The following is a 24,976-nucleotide window of genomic DNA, read 5'->3' as shown; positions in this document are numbered from 1 at the left end:
ATGACTTGTTTTTATTCTGAATTAGATATCTGTGGTCTAATTAATTCATACTGAAAAGAAGATAATCTATAGTTTGTTTGGGGTTTTTTTAATTGTGACATCAGTAATTTTACTAGTTTGTTTTCCATCCTGATATATTTTATGGAAATACATTGAAGTAGCATGTTTGTGGAAATATATGCTACATTTATCTAATGTTTTACCACATACTAATGATACCCATTTGGGATTATATTTGTTCTTCTTTGACTGTCTTCTGACAAGAAAGACTGTTCCAAGTATCCCAAAACATTATTTCTGTAGGTAAATATGTGTGTATTAGTGTCTCGGAGAAGAAAGATGGTTCTGCTCTGCAAGAGGAGGCAAGCAGGGGATTAAGGCTGACAACAGAGCAGGCAGGGCAGTGGCCTCGCTGAAAGAACACAGTCCCACATAACAGGTCTAGTGACAGTAACCATGGCAGTTGTATGGCCAGAAAACTGCTCAGTTGATGCAGGGTGCTGTGGTGGGGAAAAGCACCCCTGAGAGACCCTGGCTTTTGAACTCAGGCTCTGGGCATCCCCTTCCTGAAGGAAGTCAGTGATAGGGTTGTGCTTCCACAGCCAGGGCAGGGTGAGGATGACTGGAAAGACGGGTCGTGCAGGATGGGGAAGGGCAAATAATCTGTCTGGGTGCCATAGTTACCCTAAGGGGAATGGTCTCACAGGTGATGAGCCCTCCGTGGTTCTCCTCCCATCTATGGCAATGACTGGTTCAGGTGTGGGCTGGGGCTGGGTGGAAATCCTGGCTCTCTGGGCAAACCAAAAGGCCACAAAACTATGCAACACCCCCGCAACCAGCAGAGCAGTGGTTTACATGGTGCGCTCACCTGGGATGGTGAAGGCAGGTGTACTGTGAGGCAGGACTCTAGTGCCCACATCTCCAACTGTGCCCCTTTCCAGTGGTCACGGCAGGATTCGTTAGGGCGGGTGGCTGTGTGATGGCCATTTATACCAGAATAAAAACACACTCCCTATGCCTAAGCTCTTGATCTCCAGGTGGGGAGGGAGAGCAGCCCCTACCTAAGTGGGCCCCCCCTTATGAGTGGTGGGGAGGGTGGTATAGAGCTCATTCATGGGTTTGGGAACACTGTCTCGATGCTCTGGCAGGCGTCCCTCCAGGGTGACAGCCATGTCTGACAGCCACCCTATGTTCCTGCGCAGGCCAGCTCTAGCCATTCCCTCTCTGTGGGCCAGAGCCAACCCAGGAAGGCAGCCATACAGGCTGTGGCTCCCAAAGAGCAGCTCCAGAGCAGTTAAGAGAGTGTGGAGGTCTGGAGCACGGCAGCACTGCAGGGCTGGCTCCATGAGGGCTATCCCCAAGAGTCGGGAGATGATGACCATTGAGTAAGTAACTTCTATCGGGAAGGCCCCTGGGGGGCCAGGCGAGGACATGGTGGGTGCCAGAGCGGGCCAGGTGCCTGGGGGGGATGATGGACACGTGACACGCTGGTCAGGTTGGGGGAGCCCATGGCCAAAGCAGAGCTGGGGCCGAGGGCCGGGGCTCTGAGGCGGCTTCTGAGCACGGAGGGAGGCCCCCGCCAAGGCCTCTCCCAGCTCCCTCTCACTTGGTGCCTGCCCGGCAGCTGCAGCCTGGCTCCCGCTGCGGCACCCAGCCCAGCTGGGGGGAGCACGAGGCGCAGGCCCCAAGGTGCATTCCCCAACACATGCTGAGCTTGCAGGGCCCTCTGGTGCACCCGGGGCTCTGGCAGTTAGTTGGGAGAGGAAAAACAATGATCACTCGGAAGGGGAGAAACGTATAAAATAAATTCACATGACAAAAGTGTTTGCAGAGATCCTGATTTTGATGTAAGATGTTTACCTTGGTGGCAGGCAATTTTGAACGTTAAGCTGTATAATCTTTTCATCTCCCAACAATAATTAACTTCTTCAGTTTTTTCATAGCACTTCATCATAGGTTACTCCCTTTTCCATGTTCATTTCAAACCTGAAAAATGTGTTTATATCTGTAACAACTCTGTTGAGTATGTTGTGTAGAATCCTTATGATACATGAAATGATACAGTACTATAGTGACTGTATTTCTTTTCATTTAATTATTAAAAAGAAAACCATCTCCCAGTGCTAGTCTTATTTTTCTAAAGGAGGAACAGAAACAACTTTTGCCATTAACCAGAAATTTTTAATAGATAGATAGGTGGTTGGGGTGACTGCTGTAATGAAACACAGGAGTTCAAAAAATGAATGTCTTATGTCTTCAACTAGACACTTTAGAAAATAGTAAGCAAAATATAACCAATATTTAGTTTTCTTCTTGAAGTGAAAGAGATTGTGTGTTAATTCTTTTTCACCTTGCTCTTTATCCTATTTTTATTTCCTGCTTTTCACATTTTATTTCATATTGAGTGACATCTGAATCCAAGACAACTTACCATGTTAAAAGAGACTCTAAGTTGGGAAAAATGAACTCAAGTCATAGGCCAAATTCATTCAAACTTTTCCATTTAATTTTTTAAAATATTTTTTAGATACATACTTTCACATTTGATATTTTGCAGTCTTCACTTTGTAAGTCCTTGATCAAACCATTTAAGAATGTGCTTAATGTTTAGATTCTATTAAATTCTATATATTTCCTTAAGTACTTAAGAATAATAGCTAAACACATGCTGAACTATTGCAATGAAGTGAGATTTAGCATTTTTCTAGGATCAGTTTCTATCTGAAAACACAAGCTGTGAAGTAGATTATTCTTCATTGCTTTTCAAAGTTTTTGTGAAAAGGATGGAATGTTTTTTATTTAAATTTAGTGTATTTTTGTGTGCTATTAGTAGGAAAAAAAAAGGTTGCACCTAAATATTACTTGAAAAAAGAGAGCACTATCTCAATTTTCTTGCTATTAATATTTCTTTCTCCCTGTGATTGTAATGCTACAATTAGCATATATTTTTAATATGTTCCTTAGCTAGTTTGCTGAACATTGAAAACATCCATTTCCAAGTTTCAAGGCATTTTTTATTGTTGGAATCAAGCAGTAGCATACAACAGGATTTGTAACTCATGTGAGACACAACACCAGATCCAGTCTTCTGCATTGATGAGTGGTATCAGAAGTGTTTCATAGTTTCAAGGAAACACGTATATCCTATGAAATCATACCCATCACCTTGCAATCTTACTACTGCTGATAAAACTAGTTCAGATTACTCAATTATCTCAGTACGTTCACAAGTAAAATTCCTGATGTAAGGTGTTAGGAGAGATCTAATGGTTTAAAGGGCTTTCAGCATCAACTGTGGCTTCAGCTGGAAAACGCATTTTGTTTCATCATCCCTGTTACATGGAATGCAAGCTAATACGATGAATTTGCATTCATCTCCTTGACCCTCCCTTGTATAGAAGAAATCAGGAGAAAATATCACCCATATAATTAGTTTTTACAAGTTTTTCTGGCTGTTATTTGGCCTCTATCATAGAGGTGGGATTTTTTCCCTCTTTGCATATTCATTCATGTTCTCAATGAAATGGCATTCCTCTTAATTTACATTGGCTAATCAGAAGATTTTTGCAGTTTTGACTACCATGCATAATACAACAGGCAAGATAGTTACCATATCTCTACTAAAAAGCCTGTACCATGAGTTTAATCATGCTATTTAATTGCTAGGCTTAATTTGAAAATAATTGTTCACAGCAATTAAGTAAATGCCCCAATTTCATTAACAGACTTCCTAATTAGAAAGTACAACATAAAAGTGCTAATGTTGCTTCATTAAGCTTGAATTACTGCTTCTAATACTACTTTTTTACTATCTATACAATTTATTTCTGCAGTAGAATATCAGCCTAATAACTGGTACTAGATTAGTAACAAATTTCCTGGTGTAACACATTCATGTCCCAGCCAAGTGTGCAATGATTTATTAAAAAGGAGATTTAAATCTATATTTTAAATTTTAAGTATAGTCTGACAGAAATGTGAGATATAGCAATATCTAATCAAGTATGTAGGAGTTAATTGCTTTGAGGAATAATAAAACAGTTTTTCCAAAATTTAGTGTCTCAACATGTGTTGGCCACTTGCTATATAGGAAACTGGAATGAGAAGCAAAAAGATAGTAAATGTGGCTGCTAGTAAGATATAGTGATGACAGAAGTAATTACGGCAGTGTCACAAGATTATGAGATGTCATTAATAGTCTTTAACTGTCAGAGCTATTGTTTCTTTAGAACAATGAGGAATCATTTCACTTTTTTACCATACTAATATAACTATGTGCTAGAAGGGAGAAGGATATTTCTATTTCAATCAAGATGTTCCAGTCTTAGGTGTTAACAAAATTGCTGGAAAGCTTAAGAGTGGTGAGAAAAAGTGATCACATTAAGACGATTAAGAGTAATTATGATAATGGATTATATAAGATTCAAGTGATGTATGAATCCTTGTGGGTTTTTTTGTAGAGGGTATTAAATAGTGCCTACCTGCCCAGACTGTCATCCCTCACTTGAGGTCATTGCATTCCTTTCTGCATATAAAAATTTCAGTATTCAGCAGCTTCATCATGCTATGGAGCTGATAAAGGAAAATGTAGAAGAAAAAGTTGCACATAAAAGCAATAAGGAGAAAATTAAAAGGATGTAGCAGTACATAAAAACAAGAAATAAAATAGCACTTTCTTTTTTCTGAGTTAGCTGCAAGCTTTCTCTCAATTTCCTTTATTTTTTCTCATACTGTCTCTTGCTTAAAATATAAGGATGATTAAAAATAGGTTGGCAAGAAAAACATATTGATGTATTTCTTCTGAAAAACCAGCCAGCTGTCTCATGTGCTGATCATTAGTAGATATATGTGGCATTGACAACTTTCATGTAATTATATTTTTTAATATTGGTAAAAATATGTATATAGTTAGGGTTTGGGTTCTATTTAGTTTTGGATTGCAACATCTTGTCTCATTCATGCATGCATATGTATATAGAAATAGTAAAGCTCATAAATAAGCAAAGAATAATTTTGATGTACTAGTCTCCATCCAAAAATACAAAATCCTGATTATATGTATGGAATATGGCTGTGGAGAAAAAGTTACAAACACATAGAAATGTTGCAAATAGACCATAGATGCTCATTTCATGGACCAAGAGAAGATGGAGACAATTTTCCGTATTGAATGACTGAAGCAAACTCTTCTTGGTACTGAAAGATGATACAGCAAAGAATTAATGTCTCCAATTGCAACTTGGCTGGTTCATCTGGACATTAGGGAAATTCTTTTCAGTAGCAGAGCAGGGCAAGTTACCCAGGGAGGATAACGCTCATCCTGGATGAGCTGGATGAGCTTCAAGGCTCATCAAGACAAGGCCACAGCTATCTTGATTTTACAGGTTGTCGTGGTTTAAGCCCAGCCAGCAACAAAGCACCACGCAGCCACTCGCTCACTCTTCCCCCCTGGTGGGATGGGGAGGAGAAAATATAATGAAAGGCTCGTGGGTCGAGACAAGGACAGGGAGGGATCACTCACTACTTATGGTCACAGGCAAAACAGACTCAATTTTGGGGGAAAAAAATTAATGCCATTTAATTTGTTAACAACCAGATCAGAGTAGGATAATGAGAAACAAAACCATATCTTAAAAACACACCTTCCCCCCACCCCTCCCTTCTTCCTGGGCTCAGCTTTGCTCCAGATACCTCTACCTCCTCCCCCCTAGCGGCGCACAGGGATGGGAATGGGGGTTGCGGTCAGTTCATCACACGTTGTTTCTGCCACTCCTTCCTCCTCAGGGGGAGGACTCCTCACACTCTTCCCCTGCTCCAGCGTGGGGTCCCTCTCACAGGGGTCAGCCCTCCATGAATTTCTCCAACTCAAGTTCTTTCCATGCACTGCAGTCCTCTGCAAACTGTTCCAGCGTGGGCTTTCCCACAGAGTCATGGCCTTCTCCAGGCCCAGCCACCTGCTGCAGCGTAGGGTCCTCCACAGGCTGCAGGGGAATCTCTGCTCCACCATTAACCCTTCATGGGCTGCAGGGGAATCTGTGCTCCGGCACACCTCCTCCGTCTCCTTCTTCACTGACCTCTGTGTCTGCATGGTTGTTTCTCTCACATCCCACTCCTCACTGTAGCTCCTCTTCTTCTTCTTCCATCTTCTTCTTCCTCTCCTCTTTTTACTGTAGCTCTTCTTCTTCTCCTTCTTCTCCTCCTTCCTCCTCCTCCATCTTACTCTCTCCCTCAAGAGTCTTTTTCCCCTTCTTAAATATGCTATTACAGAGGCGCTACCACCGTTGCTGATTGGCTCAGCCTTGGCCAAAGGTGGGTCTGAGTTTGGAGCCAGAAAGCTTCTAGTAGCTTCTCACAGGAGCCACCCCTGTAGCCTCTCCCCTGCTACACAAACCCAACACACAGGTTTAGTTTTATTATTTTAACAGTTATCTTTATCCATGGTTTGACATTCTCACATGTGTACATGCTGATCCCTCTCATTCACATCAAGTTATATGACATTCATAGTCCCACCTCAGGACACATCATAATACCTAAATGCAGGACTCTGGAAATACTGCTTATCTTCAACTCTGCTACACTGGAGCTACAACTCTTTTTCTGAATCTGTGTAAGTTCACAGGACCTTCTGAGGTGCTTCAAAGAGGTTATGCACTGGTATGGCAATATGTGAATTCCCAGTTGTGTGATATGAGAGTGGGAAAAGGGAGATCTTGAATGGAGAGCTAAGTTTCACAGAAGACAAATCCATAGCTGTCTTTTTCAACTAAGCCTCTAAGTACACTATATAATACCCATTTTGTACCAAAAGACCTATTTTCCGTAAACTCATCAATTTTGCTAATATTCTTTAATTTCTTTCTGATAATAGCTGCTGCGGTCAGACCCTCTGCCTCTATCTACCCCTTGAAGGAATGAAGTTCCCAGTCAGATACACATAGTGAGGTTTATTAGGATAAGGCACTTATTAAGTAGATAACAATTACACCACCCTGCGAGTGGGGACTCTTCTGCTTCTTTTCCTAATTCCTTATAATCTACCTAGTAGGTATTACTCAGTTCCCAGGGAAGTATCCTTACCTGGCATCCCAAGTAAGGGGAGATCACCAAGACGGGGGCCAGCCGTTCCTCAGGAGCGCTCGAATCGAGGTCTCAGGGAGTGGTTTATACACCCTTCCTCAGGTGTTTCTGTGGTCACCACCCAGCGGCATCATGTTGCTGTTGCTGGGCAAACTCGGGGCTTGCAGTTGCTGGGCAAGCTTGGGCCCGGCATGAGGAGAGGTCAGAGCCCCAACCAAAGCACTGCCACTCGGTCTGGATCGTCTCCTCACAATCCACCCCTTGACCACAGAAATCACTGCTGAAGAGGGGACCTTAAGATCCATGGAGTGCTGGTGGGAGCAGCTCTTGCCTCCATGCATATAAACTCAGAATGTTGTTTTGGCTGGCACAGGAGGATTAATGCCTCCATAATCGTCAGGACCTGTCCTGGGAAGAGTTTGATAATTGTACAACATTAATGCCTAATGCATTCTTAATATGACTAACAATACATTTGAAAATTAAGGTAACTATAATAACTGTGACTAAGAATTGTAAGAAAGATTGAATCATAGAGGCCCATCATCCAGATAGATTGAGTCCCAAATGAGGTAACAGTCATGACATTAAACTGGTGTGACATGCATTCCACAAGGCCTCAGAGTTGTGAGCAACTTTCTGCATTACATTGAGTTGCTGCTAAAGCAGAAGAGAGATATTTGGAATGGAGATACAACAGTCTGATGTTGTGTTGATGAGTGCACACACTCCACCTTGTTTGAGCAAGAGGACATCTAGCACGAGTCTATTTTGCAGTATCATCTTGGCAGTGGCTTGCAATTGTGTATTGACTAACGTGAAGGATGTTCTGGTGCTGTTGGCCAGATGTCACAGTTGAACGAGGGTATCTCCAATGATAATGTTAGTTTTAATGTTGCTACCGTACAAGTGAACCAAATTACGCCATCCGGAGTCTCGAAAGTAATTCGGTTATGGTGGTGCTGGTCATTGTGAAGACAGACTGGAGCACAACCACTTCTAAGTTGGTGGTTGCCTAGGTAGGCAAGCTGCAGACCAAGTCTGGTACACACAGGTTTATTTCTTCATCTGCTCCAAAACTAGGGCCAGGCCCACCAGGCTGTGGTGTCCAAAGCCACTGGTCAGCAACCCGTCTGCTTTGCGAATTGATCCATGACATTCCTGCAGAACAGAAAAGAAAACGGTCTCGGTGGGGAAAGGCTGGACGGTTACCCTGGGTTCCACTTGTGGGGAATTTTTAGGGTCTTGCCGTCAGGAGTCTGAATGCTCCAGATGTTATTATGCACGCTCAAAAGGAGGCCTTGTTTAAGCCTCTCGGTGGGGTGGTTAAAAGATGGTGCTTGCCCAATCTGCAGGTCTTGAGGCACTCCTGGCGGAGTCGACAGGTTCGGCAAGGGCAGTCCAGGTGGAAAAGCCTTGCCAATTGGTTGACCACGTGTGCCCCAGTGGAAATTTACTTTGGCTGGGGCTGTCCACAAGCGGCTTGTCCAGTCAGGCTTGTGGGGCTATAGTGCCTGTTTTAGGTCAGGAACAAAAGCAACTTTAACTCATCAATGTCTCTGTTCATCAGGAAGGTGCAACACCACCCAGGCGATGGGTGCACTGAGAGGTTGGCTGCCGTCTCCTTGAACACAAACACGCGCATGGGGAGAGATACCCAGGGTTGCCATTAAGGCAGAGGGAAAACAAGAAATTTGGACTCCAGCGTTGATCAAACATCTTACAGGGAATCTATTAGGGCCCAGTCCGATAATGACATGCAGCCCCACCTTGGTGCCCTACTTGAAACGTTTGAGCTGCCATACCTGGGACACCGGACAAGGTACGGGTGCTACTCGTTTTCTGCCAGCAGGGCAGTAGCATGCCGAACGGCGTCTAGAGCCTCTCTGGCTTCTTTATAAAAAGGGTTGGTGGACAGGCAGCCTGCATCCTCGCTACGCTAGCTGGCTTCACGGGCAGCTTGGACCATGGCCCCTAAAACTGCTGTGGGTTTCCTATGCATTAATTCTCATGACAAATGTAGGTGTCCTGGTTTTGGCTGGGATAGAGTTAATTTTCTTCTTAGTAGGCGGTACAGTGTGTTTCGGATTTAGTGTGAGAATAATGTTAGTAACACACTGATGTTTTAGCCGTTCCTAAGTAGCGCTTATCCTAAGTTAAGATCTTTTCAGTTTCCCATGCTCTGCCAGCAGGCAGGTGTACAAGAAGCTGGGAGGGAGCATAATCAGGACAGCTGACCTGAACTAGCCAAAGGGATATTTCATACCATAGAATGTCATGCCCAGTATATAAACTGGGGGGGAGTTGGCCAGCAGGGGTGGATCGCAGCTTGGGCATCGGTCAGTGGGTGGTGAGCAATTGCATTGTGCATCACTTGTATTTTCTTGGGGTTTATTTCTCTCTTTTTTTGTTACATTCCTTTTCATTACTATTATTATTATTATTATTATATTTTTATTATTATTAGTTAGTATTATATTTTATTTTACTTTAGTTATTAAACTGTTCTTATCTCAACCCATGAGTTTTGCTTTTTTTTCCCCAATCCTCCTCCCCATCTCACTGGGAGGGAGGAGGGGGGAGTGGCTGAGTGGTGCTTAGTTGCTGGCTGGGGTTAAAACACAACACTAGGTCTAAACCTTCCCTCCACAGCCTGGTTCTGAGGTCTTTCTTGTCTTTCATCCCACTTGAGGTTTACCCTGAGGTCCCGCAGGACCTTGTTTGAGGGTTCTGACCTCTTTTGGGGGTTTTGGTTGGGTGACATCTTCATCGCACCCTATCATTCCAGCCTCTTGTCTTAGTTGGTTTATCAACCATCCCCAGTTGTTTTGCCCATTTTGCATTGTGTCGATGGCACTAATTAAGATTAAGGCTGGGTCCCGACCCTTATGTGAGTGGTCCTAATTTATCAGGGTTCGGGATCAGATACAATGGTGAGTCTGAAGCTTCCCCGTTGTTATTGCGTCCACTTTGATCAACAACTGTTCAACAGCCAACTGCACTAGTCCGTTAGCCAATTCTTGAGCAGAGCGAGTGCGAATACGTGCTTGTTCTGCTCACTCCAGTTTAGGGATACCCCACACACAATAGGGGCAGTCAGGGAACATAGTGCTCCCGGACCTGCACTGAGAAAGACGCCAGCTCCCCAGCCTCCCCCCTGAGCTTCCTCTTGATCGAAAACTGTTCGATCACTTCTCATCTCATAAACTCATTTGACCCACTCAATTGCAGACTCATCAGGCTGTTCACCAAACTGCCTCTGTAACTTTCCCAGATAAAGGGAGGTAAAGGTGGTGGTCTTAACTACATCCCAAGCAGGTCTCCTGTCTGCCCCCCACTTATTTCCTCTTTGATAATGGGGAAGACTCCTTGTGCGGTATCATCACCATCATCTGGCCAGTCTTCTGGCTCCTCATTGGGGTCGTTCCAAATGTCCCCATCCCAGTGCTCAGGATCTCATATTAGGGCCCGCACTTTAAGGGCATCCACAGTCCCGCCCTGTTTCTCCAAGTTAGCACTGACCATCTGTACTACTTTATCTTCTGATCTCTTCTCATTTTCTCTATGTTTCTGTAAAGTTAGACCTTGCATCATCAGCTGCATCTCTTGCCTTTGCACCTTCTCTTGTAACCTTTCAATTAGAGCAAGCAGTTCTCACTTTACGTCTTCCCATCACTTCTTTTCATTACAAGCGGCATGACAGCATGCACCCAACATCTTACAGATGATACCTTTACGTTTTCCACCTTTAACTTTTCCCAGTGCCAGGTCTCTTTGGCTCTTCACCTGGTCCCACTCAGACCAGTGGTCTCGGACCCAAGCACTGTCAAACCAGGGCTGGAGGGGAATCCCATGCTTACCCAAATAAGCCTCTACCCTGTTATCCTTGGACCCTGCTCACTGCGCCATTTTGTTGTGGTCAGACCCTCTGCCATGATCCTATGCCCTCCTTGAAGGAATGAGGTTCCAAGTCTGAGGCACAAAGTGAGGTTTATTAGGATAAGGCACTTATTAAGTAGATAACAACAATTACCCCACCCTGCGAGTGGGGACTCTTCTGCTTCTATTCCAAATTCCTTATAAACTACCTAGTAGGTATTACTCAGTTCCCAGGGAAGTATCCTTACCTCGCGTCCCAAGTAAGGGAAGATCACCAAGGTGCGGGCTAGCTGTTCCTCAGGAGCGCTCGAATCGGGGTCTCAGGGAGTGGTTTATACACCCTTCCTCAGGTGTTTCTGTGGTCACCACCCAGCGGCATCATGTTGCTGTTGCTGGGCAAACTCGGGGCTTGCCGTTGCCGGGAAAGCTTGGGCCCGGCATGAGGAGAGGTCAGAGCCCCGACCAAAGCACTGCCACTCAGTCTGGATTGTCTCCCCACAATATTCTACACCAACCTTTCCCTGGTTTTGCCTGGGATCAGTGTAAGCCTACACACAGGCAATAGTTACAAGAGCAATGAAGTCTGTATTCACTTTTAAAAAAAAGTAACGCAATTAATTTTATATGTGTATACAGATTTATACATATATATGCTGAAATAATTTCATCCTGGTTCAACAAAGCAATAACGTCTGTCTTTATTTCTTTCCGGATTTTCACAACTCAGTAAAGTACTTTAGAATTTACTCTTATATTCTGTCTATTGGTCCACTGTATTTAGCCAGAATTAAAACAAAAAAAAAAATCATCAAAAGAATGGGTACAACTTTGAACAATGTCCTGCTTATACAGGAGCTGAATGTACAGAAGGACTATTTGTAACTGTAGTTTAGTCAAATGTGATTCTAGCTTCCAGAAATGCCGAATTAACCTGGATTTGAATTAATTACCACATTGTACAATGATTCAATTTTTTATTCCTTTTTGTGCAGTTGATCCTTCCTCCAGTGTACAATATATATAAGTTCATCTGCTACCTCATCTGCATCTGTCACCGTCTTCCTTCAGATGCTTGACATTCCCTTTTCTTCAGTAGCTAGAACTTTTGCTATTTTATTTTACTTTATTTTATTTTATTTTATTTTATTTTATTTTATGTTCTCTTCAGTCTTTATTTACCAGTGATTTAAAGCTTGTACTATAAAGAAAGATAAAAAGCTGTTGCTGTACAGAACTTAGGTTAGGTCTGTGGTGGGACCTGTAGACAACTTCATTTTCCTCTGGGTTTAAATTTCTGAGAACCATATAATAACTTAGGGATGTGTAAAAAAAACCCAAAACAAACCTTATCAAGAAAAGAGAAAAAAAATTCTCCACTTTTATAATTGTTTTTCTAGTTATGCTACTTCAACTCAAGGTATAATCAATGCAAAACAGTGGGCATATCATCTTTTAGAATAGAATAGAATAGAATATTTTAGTTGGAAGGGATCTACAACGATCGTCTTGTCCAACCACCTGACCAAGTCAAGGCTGACCAAAAGTTACAGCATGTTATTAAGGGCATTGTCCAAATGCCTCTTAAACACTGACAGGCTTGGGGCATCAACCACCTCTCTAGGAAGCCTGTTCCAGTGTTTGACCACCCTCTCAGTAAAGAAATGCTTCCTAATGTCCAGTCTAAACCTACCCTGGTGCAGCTTTGAACCATTCCCATGTGTCCTATCACTGGATACCAGGGAGAAGAGATCAGCATCTCCCTCTCCCCGTCCCCTCCTCAGGAAGCTGTAGAGAGCAATGAAGTTGCCCCTCAGCCTCCTTTTCTCCAAACTAGACAAGAAGAATTATTATCTTGAGTAATGTAAAAACAGGAAACATTCTGAGGTTCATACTAATATGCAGCACGCTGAGAATTCTGCTAATAGGAACATATCCTGGATTTCATTAGGATACTGTCTCTGCTTCATAATACTTTAGGACTGAATTAGGACTGACCGAATTTGTCTCCATCTTCCTAATGAGTTTGACAGTTTCTTCCTTGGTTATTATTTCAGGGAACTGTCTTGACTGAATATTTTCCTGATCATACAATATTTTATTCTGAAGTTTGCATACCATTTTAGTAGCCATAAATGGCTTAATCACTTATAAAGCCATAGAGTTTCTGCAGTGTATCTTCTGTGTAGCAAAATAAACTCAGGTTTAGCACTACTGTTGCTATTTTAGAACTCATCCTTTCATTCTCAGAGGATGCTAGCTCTTAGGCTGGGCTGCTGCTCTAGATATAAACCCTACGAGCATTTTCAGACGCATGCTCTGCCAAAATTTGACTTCAGATGGAATTGCAGTAAAAATGCACCTAAAATTAAAGGTCCTAATTCCTCAAAGATGAAGAGCTGTATTTACTTCAGTATGTCATTTAACCTCCTCTCATCACTCCTCTGCAGAAAAAGGATGTTTTGGAAGCATTTAAACTCTTTAACTGTACTTGCATATGGATAGGTCCCACTACTGTAGTGTATGAACATCTATTTCTTTCAGTTACTTAAGAATATTCACATGATTATTTTCCTTATATTAATATACCTTTTTGCACAGACACTCATGGAAAGAGTGGTTTGGTTTGGTTTGCTCTAATAATTTATTGGGTTCTTGGCATAAGATAATGATCATACAGGAAATCATATCTCTTGAATAGCATGGTCAGTTGCTGTCTGGATGGTGACCTGTTGTAAGTGTCTTTGCACAAGTGTCGTCAGGTGGATCGGATGAGTTTCTCCAAACTGCTCTTCTGCTCAATTCTTTCATTCCACGGTCCTATGTGAACACTCCAGCACATGCATAATCCATTGCTATTGATTATCTTAACTACATACAAAACATATCTTAAATAGACTATTTACAAGTGTCTTATCTATGTAAAATTTGATCACTTCACCAGCAGGAACTGCCTGGGAATCTCTGGGTTACACTGCACAGGATGTTAATCAACACTTAGATATACAAGTTGGACTAGGTGCAGCGGGAGTTTCCTGAAGAAATCTCCAGAACCATTCAAAATTCCTCATGAATTGCTTCTGTAACTATCAGTCAAATACTTCTACTTTGTGAAGGTGGCTTGGAGTTCAGTCGATCACCTACTTTCAGGTCAGTTCATTGTTCAAAGGAGTCCATTATTTTCTCTAAGCTGAAGATTAGCAGCATCACCCAGGAAATTAATGACTTAAGTCCACTGGGCATACACACAAGCACAGCCCTGATACCCTGCTACGCATATTAAGATCATAGAACAAATTTGTTTTTCATGCTCGTGACTAATTTATAACTTAAATTCCATAGCTCCATTTATAGTTGCCATAAACTATAAATACTAGTGAAATTGAATACAACAATTAGGTCTTAAGTGAAACTCATAAGATGCTACAAATTATATTCAAAATATATTCATAATCTATTCTTAGATCATATGCCCATAAAGAGGATCAGACAGAGTAAAAGACTTTTTTGTAACTCCATTGCTTGGAAAACTAAGAGCAAAGTGTACTGCACATCCTTTGAATGTCCTCATCAAAATTAAGCAGAAAAACAGTGAGGAGGGATGGATCTAGCATCATGTCTGGTCTGTCTTTGGTCCACCTAAATTAAGAAATGTATGAGAGGACCTGTGAAGATGAAAGCAAAAAAGGACTTAGGAGTTCTATAAAAGCTGGAGATATTTACCACTGGGCTGCTAATGGGCAGTTGTAACTGGTTTGAGAGGTGTGGTGGATGGTATCTCTTTTGTATGTTTGTTCTCAGCTTGTATATTATATTCCTTAAAAAAACCCTAATTGACCATGTCACAAAGAGAGGAGAGATTATATCTTTCCTTGCATGTATTTGGGCATGCTCAGGAGAGAAAAGCTTTCAGATTGCTAGTTGACTGAGATAGAAGAAAAGAGTATACAGAATAATATGAAACCAAGAAATTGCAGAGAGGAGCAGGGAGCAGCCACATTTTCAGGACTGTATGGTGATGGAAAGAGAAAATTTCTGTGGACCAATGAGAACTGAAGAGTTTATCGCAAACTAGAAAGCCATTATCTTAGCTCAGACCAACCCTGGAAGCAAAAATTTAAGGTGGGAAAATTTGTTCATAAGCCCTCTTTTCTCCATTTCCATTCTTCCTATTTACGGCTATTCTCTCTTACCCAGTCATTCTTAATAAATCATTTGAGTTTACATTTTAATAAAACAATCTTTTTGCATTTAGAAATCCTTTTGATCTTCTTGAAGAGGTCTGGACAGACACACTCAAACTTCTGGCTAGTTTCTGTCCAAGAACAAGAAGCATATCCTGGCCTGTGTCAAAGCACATACAATTCCTTTTGGCTTCCCTGCGTGATAGGTACCCTACACCATGAAAAAATTAGGCCCTGAGAATCTTCACCTTACAAATATGTTCTCTGATAGTCTATCACAAAAACAAAGAGAATGACACTCTGGCTCAGACTTTGTTTGGTTCATGTGACATACCACTTTGGCAGTATCTGTTTGAAATATGAGCTGATGTTTTTACTGGCATTAAAATTAGTATATACCTTTCATTGCCTGCAAGGGTTTCTTACTAGCTAAATGTATTGTTTATATATTAAAGTATTCCAATGTCTTCTGGGCTTGAGAGGAATGAGTAATACAAATTATTTTTGTTAATTCCCTTTAACTGTTGTTAATTAATATCATTCTATGCAAGACCAAATATCAGCTGGGGTACACACACTATTGCTTATATATGAGCAAGGAAGTTTATTTTTATCCTCTGTTTCTGGTGAAATGCTGCCTGCTCATCAGCAGCTTGTTTTGATAGTTGTTTGTAGTTACTAATTTGCACTAATAAAAATATAAAACATGGAGGGTTATTCAACTTATTTTTTTCGCTTCCAGGCTAGACCAAGAAAATGTTTATATGCTAAAAAAAGTTTTCGATTCTAAAGTCCCTCTTTTGTAACATATAAGAGTAAAAACAGAAAGCTGCACAATTTATTCTTCTCATGTTACTGAGTTTTAACAGCCTTCAAGGTTTGACCTTTCTGGAGGTCCTAGAGTGTTGCTATTCTTTTGTTTCCTTTGTTGTTATTCATAACAAGCAAGGAATTTCTTTTAAGTCCGTCAGCCAGAGTTTAGTTTTACCCATGTATTTGCTGAAATCTTTATGTCATGACAGAAAACTTACGACAATTATCATAGCTTAAACTGTCTGTTTTTCTGCCCCCCTGTTTGTGCATTTTCATTTACTTATTCATTACTTCCTCATCTAGAAACTTTTAAAATATGGGTTTTACTGTGTCTCTGTAGTCGGTCTGTGAGTGCAGCTAAGATTCCATGTGAACAGACACCACTATTGTAACCCTTTCAGTGACCCGTACAGAACTAAAATTACAGCTTTTATCTTTCCTTTAGGCGGTTTAGAACATTGTTTTCTCCGTTCTTCTCTTAGGCCTGAGCCCATAGATTCTTTCTTACATGATTAACATTAGTTGTGTAAGGGGGGAGTTGCAGAATCAGGCCTTGTATATGTGTACACTTACACATTAAGTTTAAATTGCTTTGTTCTCTGCATTTGTTGACAATTCAGTCAAGGTGAACAACATTACAAGACAAAGAAAGGTAAATAATAAAAATAAGCCAGATGTTATGTCAATGTTGAATGGGAAATGTAGAGTTTAATGTTTTCTTCTGTTCATGAATAAAAAAGAAAAGGAAAGAACCTTTCTTGGAAAAAAAAATGCAAGTAGAATATTACGTAACATTTAAACATACATTCATAGGAAATGGATCAGAATGTAATCAGCTTTTACTACTTTTCTTCTTATTTGCATCAAATTTCAATTTGGGTGCCAGAAAGATATTTTATGATTACCGTTTTTTATGGTACATGTTATTTGTCATCTGTAGTTTAGTGGTTTTTTTAGTGTTTCTTTTCCTCATTGAAATCTGATACTATTAAATGAGAAATTTTGGAGGGGAGGAGAACATATTAATCTTTTGGCAAGTGACAAAGCTGTTCATTTTAAAGTTTGCTTTGGAACAGGAATGAAAACCAAATTAAAAATAATTTGTGTCTTCCCAGGGAAATCAGTGAAAAGCCATTGAACATGAAAATGTTTTCTCCACCAGGGGGGACTTTCTGAAGTCACATGTGCTTATATGATAAACTGAAAATCAGCCAGCTCTTTTGGACCCCTCTTCTCTCTCATAACCATATCCCATGAAATTCTTCTGAGCAGATCCCTGAACAGGCCAAAGTCTACTCTCATGAAATCTAGGATTGTGATCCTGCTTTTTGTTTTGTTCCCTTCTCTTGGGATCTTAAACTCCACCATCTCACAGTTACTGCTGCCAAGGCTGTCCCTGACCTTCACATCCCCAGCCAGTTCTTTCTTGTTTGTAAGTATCAGGTCCAGCAGAGCATCTTCACTTATCAGCTTCTCAGTCACCTATGTCAGAAAGTTATCATCAGTGCAAGCAGGAATCTCATGTAGGGCTTGTGCCCTGCTGTGTTGCCCCTTCAACAGATATTGGAACAACATAGCTAATTTAATTTCAGAATTATATGAGATACTTTGGCAGTCTGACAGAATTTGAGATTTTGTCATTTTGTTTCTTGTGGTGCACCATGGGAAGCATAATGGGAGCCAGACAGTTATGTGACTTTTCAGTCACATACTTCATCAACAGCTCAGCAGGCAGAAGGTGCCACTTGCAAATTATGACTATCTAACCTAAAGAAAAAGTACTCTATCCCACTAAATGGTCGCGATATGAAGCAGTTCAAGAAGACATATTAATTATGTCATCGTCAGTTGGCTTCACATTGCACATTACCATTGTGCTATCAAACAATTTTTATAGCAGTTTCAGTAGATGTTCTAGTAACTGACCTGCCAGTATCACTAGTAGCAGGATGTGAAGGACTTGCTCTTCTTGGGTCAAACTTGTTTAGATTCAGTGCTGTTGCTGTGAGAAGACTCTGCTGCAGACTTCGGTTATCTGGCAATTGCTGTGGAGTGTCAGGATGACAGACAGTTTACTTGAGAATTTATCTGATGCATCACCAGCAAACCACTATGAAAATTTCTATTGCCCCTGATTGCTACTATACAAAAACATCATGATTTGACTTTACTACACATATTAAAGGGCCTGTTAAGATGAGAGAATCGTCACTTTTTAAAAAATGCCATGGGACAGATTACATAATTTGCCATGCTCAAGTTGTGCATTACTTTGCTCACATAGGCTTCCCAACTATACAGAAAGGAGGAAACCTAATTCCCTTTTTTCACCCTTTGCTTTAGCACTGTTTATAAACAGTGCTTTCTCTGATTAAGGATATATTGTGGAACTCACATCTTTACATTTATTTGTTCCTTTGTTTAGTCCTGTAAACATTAATGGTGTTGGTGCTCTTCTTGTTTTAGGAGATCAATATACCCTCTGCAGCTTTGGCTGATGAAGTCTTTCCCTGAGCACTAAGCATTGCTGCAAATAGTTATTTAATTGGCACCTACATATTGCAAGATGAAAGTTGAAAGCATATTTTTGGAAGATGGAAAACATAGTGGCATTGCCATGTACCAGGTCAGCGTTTTCTGTGCAGTCTCTACCCTGAATTATAGTTGAATATTATGTTTTCCTCACTACCCTCAAGACCAAAGAATTCAGGAGAAATCTGAGGTCTCTCTGAAGTTCTCTGCATGCAGAACTTCAGGATAGGCAGCTGGATGTCACCCTCGAGATCTTACTTGCTCAAGTTATGGGAGCTAGTATTCCTACTTTCAAGATAGGGCCTACTGTTGATATTTTTATCTTACATCTTATTGAACTTGCAAGGTATGCTATTTTGCATGTAGGAGGTTTGACTTTGTATAACTTTAAATAAACTTTTATTAGTCAATTCTTTTACATTTTAATGAATTCAATAACAAATTTAAGTGCATCTTACAGGAAAGAATGTCAAAGATTTAAAATATTGCATTTTTAAAACAGAACTTGGTGAAAAACATGTTACAGCATAAACTAAACCAATTTTGTTTGAAACTTGACTTGCCTCTGAAAGGTTTGTCTTTTTGCTTGTATAAATATGTAAGTGTGGCTTTCTGCATGGTTACTCTTTTAATGTGTAGATTGATACACCAGTTTAGAAAGACTCAGTTTGGGAATTTGATGATGGACTTCTAGAAATTGTTGCTCTTACAGATCACTGTCCTGGTATGTGGGGGAAAATAATGTTGTTTGTTCAGCACTATGATGTTATGCCACTTCCAATATGCTTTGTTATCCAATGGTAATTGTAAACGAGCTCTCTTTAGTGGCTTTTTTGTGCTGTAAAAACTTTGCTGAGTTGGGTTTTTAAGTAATTTTTCCTACCAAGTCATATCAAGATTTTGTTCAGTCATAAGCTGCAGATCATGTAATTTCTCTGCCCTTCTTTTCAGACCAGAGAAACTCCTTCCAATCCTTCCTAGCCTCACTTTAAATTCTCCAAACATAACTCCTTTGCCTTCCTTATTTCCTCTTCATATTTGGCAGGTGTTTGAAGACTGATAATGAGTCTATTCTTCATGGTCACCCTGGCAAATACGCTGGGCCTGTAAGAAGTACAGAAAACCCCAGAAGTTATTGGGATTTTTGTTTAGTTTCCATGGAAGCAAATTAAAAAAAAATTCTCAATTTTGTGTTTCCTTCATTCTAGCTTCTGATGACTACTAGGGAAACTGTATGTATGTTACTCCTTTTACTACTTCTGTATTTTGGTACCCTACTTGTTTGTCTAATGCCTGAGTTAATTTTGTGGACTTTGCTTGGAGAGCTTGGCTGCAGAGAGTCTTTGAATGTTGCAGGAGTGCACTGACAGCAGGGAGCTTAGATGAGTCAGGATAGGAACTGCACTTCTGCAGGAGTGTCTTATGTTAGAGGACTTGGAACTGATTTGTGAGAACAGAAAGCAGAGAATATACCAGAAAAGAGTGAGAATACATTAGCAGGATACACAGCAATATTATGTTACAAGTACTACTGGACTGGAAAGACACCTGTGAGAAGGCAGCTCTATCGCATAAGAACCAAAGCAGAAGAACTCTGTGCCTGGAATTCCGTGTTACGTTTCCTTGTATGAAAGATATACTGTACCGTAAGTTGAGTTTTGCAATTATTTTCTTCAGAATAATAAGAGTTTACATTGTTCTTCACCTCTTCTATCTCTGTTTCTGTGCATTTATATTTGTAGGCAACTGTATGCCATGAAACGTGCCCTAAAATTTTACTGCTAAAATGCTATTCATACTATCTGGCAAAGTGGTTACATAAAATGCTATCAAATATATCTTATAAAAACACTATGATAAAAAGCTATGGAATATACCTCATACAGTGTTGATACAATGCTATGAAATGTACCTCATAAAGTGCTATGAAACCTGTAACGTCTAGGGCACTGATCAAACTGTGAAGCAAATTAATTTGAATGGTACCTAGTTTTACAGTACTCAAATATATTTACTTAGAAAGTAGTGTAATTCTGATCTCCCAGGTGGAAATGAAAAAGGAAGGACAGCTCAAAGTCATCATTTTGAGCACATTAAGAGAAGAAAAGGCATGAGAGGGTGATTGCCTAGGAGTGAGCTGGACAGGAATTATAAATCGATAGGCAGAGCCAGAGAACATTATAAAACACATTGTTCCTGTGACAATATAAATCAGTTCCTCAGGCTGACCTGAATGCTGTTTATCCTTTTCAGGCAGGAGGAGAATAACCTTAAAAATACCTGTGCGTATCAGCACATCATGGATGTTTCATTTGGCAAAAACCCACAGTTTAGCTGGTTATACTTTATTATTCATATTACACATAAACAGGAAAACTTATGGTTAACTTAACACAAAAGACACTATTTCAGACTTTCTTTACACAACACAGTGCCTGTGTAGCTTCCTTAGAGTCTGTTTTTAGAATCTGAAGTTGAGAAAAAAATGATGACTTTTAAGAGAGATCTCATTGACAGAATGATAATGGTATTCATGTCTTTGGATTTTATTATTCCTGTATGCACTGCTCACAATAAAATACGGCCTGGTGATTGCATTCCAGGTCAAAATTTATCCTTGCTTCTTTTTATATGGACATGTGATATAAGCATTTCCCTGAGGTCCAGATTTTATTGTTCACTTCTGAGGAGCTTTCTCTCCCTTGTTCTTGTTCCAGCATTGCCAAGTATCCTAGGTGTCACTCCTCTGTACCCTTCCATTGTAAGTACCTTCATTATTCCAGCAGTTACTTACAAAGGTTTCCCAAATATTTTTCTCTCTCCACAAAGAAAGGTGATCCAGGACCTCTGCTGATCTCCAAGGAGTTGCATGAGGCATGGCATAAAACTCAATATTACCACTGTCACAGGGAAAAACTGCTCAGTTCACGTGATTTAAGCTAAATCAGGGTTGAAGCATTTATTAGCAACAAGTAATTAATCAGTAATGAGTGAACTACACCTTCAGGATCAGGATCAGTAATACAACAGATAGACCACAATAGTGGACATTTATGAGAAGTTTAAAAAGACCTATGAATTTATAAACACACTTCTATCCTTAATTCCCCCCAAATTGTCAAGTATCCAGAGCGTTACAGGCATACCCCTGTGTTGGGTGATTAGCATAAGCTGGCCTCAATGTTAGCTGACCCCATGAGCCTGTGTACTACCACAGGAGTGCTAAACACCAGTTGGGGCACCACTTAGGTCAGTAGAGCTCCCCACATTAATGTTTTGTTACATGTTTATTATAGTTCCATGAGAATGTATAAACTGTAGTAGGCCTTAAGCCCGTTAGCCAAAGTAGGCAAATTTCAGTTAACTGTCTACATTAACCCAGTAATTAACCTTTAGCCAAAAACCCCTTTAGCTTAAAAGCCTGTCCTGCATAATGTACTCAGATTCCCTGAGCTTTGAAGATGTGGGAGGAAGTACAGCTTTGCAGTATTTTATATCGGGGACAAAAAGACTATATCATGTAGAGAACTAGCAAGCTTATAGGCAATATCATGAAATACATCAAGTCAAATACCCAGAATGCATTTACATAATACTTAGATTTAATTTGATGATTGTCTGGGTTGTCTTAGGAAGGTTTATATGTTTTGTTTTCTGTTCATTGAATTTACTATTTCAAAAGGAGCAGCTTTGGGAAAGCTGGAGAATGAAATCCCTTTTATCTGTCCACTGAATTAGTTCAACTCTGGCAGCAGCTGTACTTATCTGTTGGGCTTTAACCAAGAGGAAAGAGCTATTCAAGAGAGAAGGTGGTTCTGTCTGCTGAGACCACTGACAAGAATGCCAACTGGGATGCAACTTTCTGAGCCAGTAACTTCAAAGAGAACTGTGCTTTCATTTCAGCACAAGTTAAGGATGTATAGCCAGCAATTTTGCAAAAGGCCTGTGCCTTGGCAGTACCCTAAACTATCTTCTGCCAAGTGTTGTCAGCAGCAAAAAGATTCAAATGTGTAAGGGCTTCTTTAAGCAATTGAGGTGTTTCTGGCACAAATTCCCACCCAGAAATCTGAAAAAAATAGATGCTTCCCTTGAGGGCCCTTATTAGGCTAGGCTTCTAGACTCAGAAGTGCTGAATCCATGTACAACACCAAATAACTGTCTGTCAGAAAAGGTACAGAATAGACGTATGTAATCTCATAAAATACATCAAACTGTCATCTGAAGATGAGGGAGCATATGATAACAAAGAAATCTGCACTTGGTTTGTGGGAATATGGTGTGGAATTACAGTCCTTCCAAAAGAAAAGATGACATAGATTTAAGGCTGTCCAGTCTGAATGAAAGATCTGATGACACCAGGTAATGAAATGAATGTGTGTAGTTAAATTCCTTACAGTGGATGAAGTTCTTTAAAATGCTACTGCCTCCAAACTCTACCTGTTAGTTATTTGTTGATTCTCTGAGGATGGACTGTAGAAAGGCTTTTGTGCTTGAAATCTTTTGCTTTTTTTTCCCCAACTATATCAGTGTGTCTATCTAAAAGATGCTTGTCTCCCAAACAACCTTGTCCTTTGTATCACAGTAATACTTAAATAATCAATCAGCAATCAAGTCACCATTGTGCCAGACAAAAAGTGGAAGACAATCCATACCCTGAGGAGCAATTCTCTGGATATGACAGTGATGTTATTCTGTGTCAGGACATAAAAAAGCATTATTCAGTATCGTAAATGTTATATACAGCAGTCACTGAAAAATCTGCTTTAACCATTGCCAAGCTTTTTAGCTTGTTGTTTTCTCTCCTCAAAGGACATGAAATTTAGATCAGACAATCCATACAGGCTCTGTGCCTATGGCCTCAGGAGATGATCTACGGATGTGAAAAATCCAAGAGAAGAGGTGCATAAGCAGGAGAGCAACATTTTTGCTATATGTATAAATGAGATGTTTTAAAAATGCTGAATGAATATAAAAAGATACGATAAATGCTTAGGCATTAAAACACATTTTTAAGCTCTGAAACTAGTGTTTCAAGTGAAAAATATATTTCAGAATATTATATTTGAAAAAAATTCATAGCATGTTGAAATGGAGATGCAGTCATGCTGTTATTGTGTGTTTCTACATGACAAAAGCTAGTTACATACCATAAATATTAATGTCTAACAAAATTATATTCTGTTGATAAGTAGCAGAATATATTTGACACAATGAAGAATAAAAGCAAAAAAGAAAGTATAACAATTAACATTGCTTAATGCATTACTAATCATCATTTATTCTTTTATTGTTAATAACTATAGCTTCACAAATTCAGTATCAAACAACTTTACATGAATTAAATGAACAATTCAGAAAAGACACATTTTTAGATTAATTTGTCAATTGTATGAAGAGGGAATGGCAAAGTATAATTGTGTGGCCTATTGTCTTATCTTAAGAAATTCCCTGAAGTCTGAAGGGCCTTCTCCTGAGGTGCCATGTCAAGAGTGTATGTATGATTCTGGAGCCCTTACACAAATTAGTAAGTGTAATGGAAGCAAATTTAACAGAATATTGCCTAAAAATCTCCACTGTGGTAGACCAAATATAGAAGCATAAGTACACTGTCAGTGGTTTCTATGGCAGAAGTTGAAAATTATTAAAGAAATAATGAAATATGAAAGAAATTAAAGCTACACAATGTGATGAAAGCAAAAGTATGTAATAAAAGCCAGTTTGTCACTGTCAAAGACAGCGTTCAGGTTTCTGGATAAATTCACTAGGTATTACTTAGATAAATTCATTTATATATAATCTAGTATCAAAGTAGAACATAGCTTGTCCTACCTGAAAGTGAAGCCTATGTCTGGCCAATGTTTTCACTTTATTTCCCAGAAGATTTGTGTATTAGGTAAACTGTATGCACTTTGCATTGACTCACAGAGTGAGTCAAAACTCACTGCAACACTTCAGTGTAACAGGGAAAGCTAATGACTTTTCAAGTTGCTGTGGGACTCAGGCAGTAATAAGTAATAAAAAGAATGCACGTAAAAATAGTTATGTTGATTTCAGGAAAAATACTGAAGTGTCATCTAGAAAATGTGGATCTTGTTTAAGCAGCTGTGGCAAATCAATTTTACTCAAATAGGGTTGCAGAATGCAAACATAATAAAAACAAGAAAACTACCGTGAATGCTACACTGCTTAAAACTATACAGCATGAAAACTGTGATATTCCTTGGAGAACAAATTCTATTTCTTTCACTACTACACCTGCTGTGGTAAAAGGGATTCCTGTGTTCTTCTTAAGGATGTTGGAAACTTAGGAGTGCTGATTCAGTAAGAACTCTCCTCCACTTACCCATGCTGTCATCTCACACCTACCCACCCATTCAATCTGAGAAGTGCCACATAACATTGGACATTAGGTATCTGCATGGCTCCTCTGTTACACAGCTTCAGCATCATGGAGACTTTAATGCGTTTGTGGCCTTGTGTACTTCTGCTAA

The sequence above is a fragment of the Gymnogyps californianus genome, chromosome 2 (assembly GCF_018139145.2).
Source record: "Gymnogyps californianus isolate 813 chromosome 2, ASM1813914v2, whole genome shotgun sequence".
NCBI classification, from domain to species: Eukaryota; Metazoa; Chordata; class Aves; order Accipitriformes; family Cathartidae; genus Gymnogyps; species Gymnogyps californianus.
The sequence above is the reverse complement of the archived record's forward strand: the minus strand, read 5'-3'. Positions refer to the sequence as shown.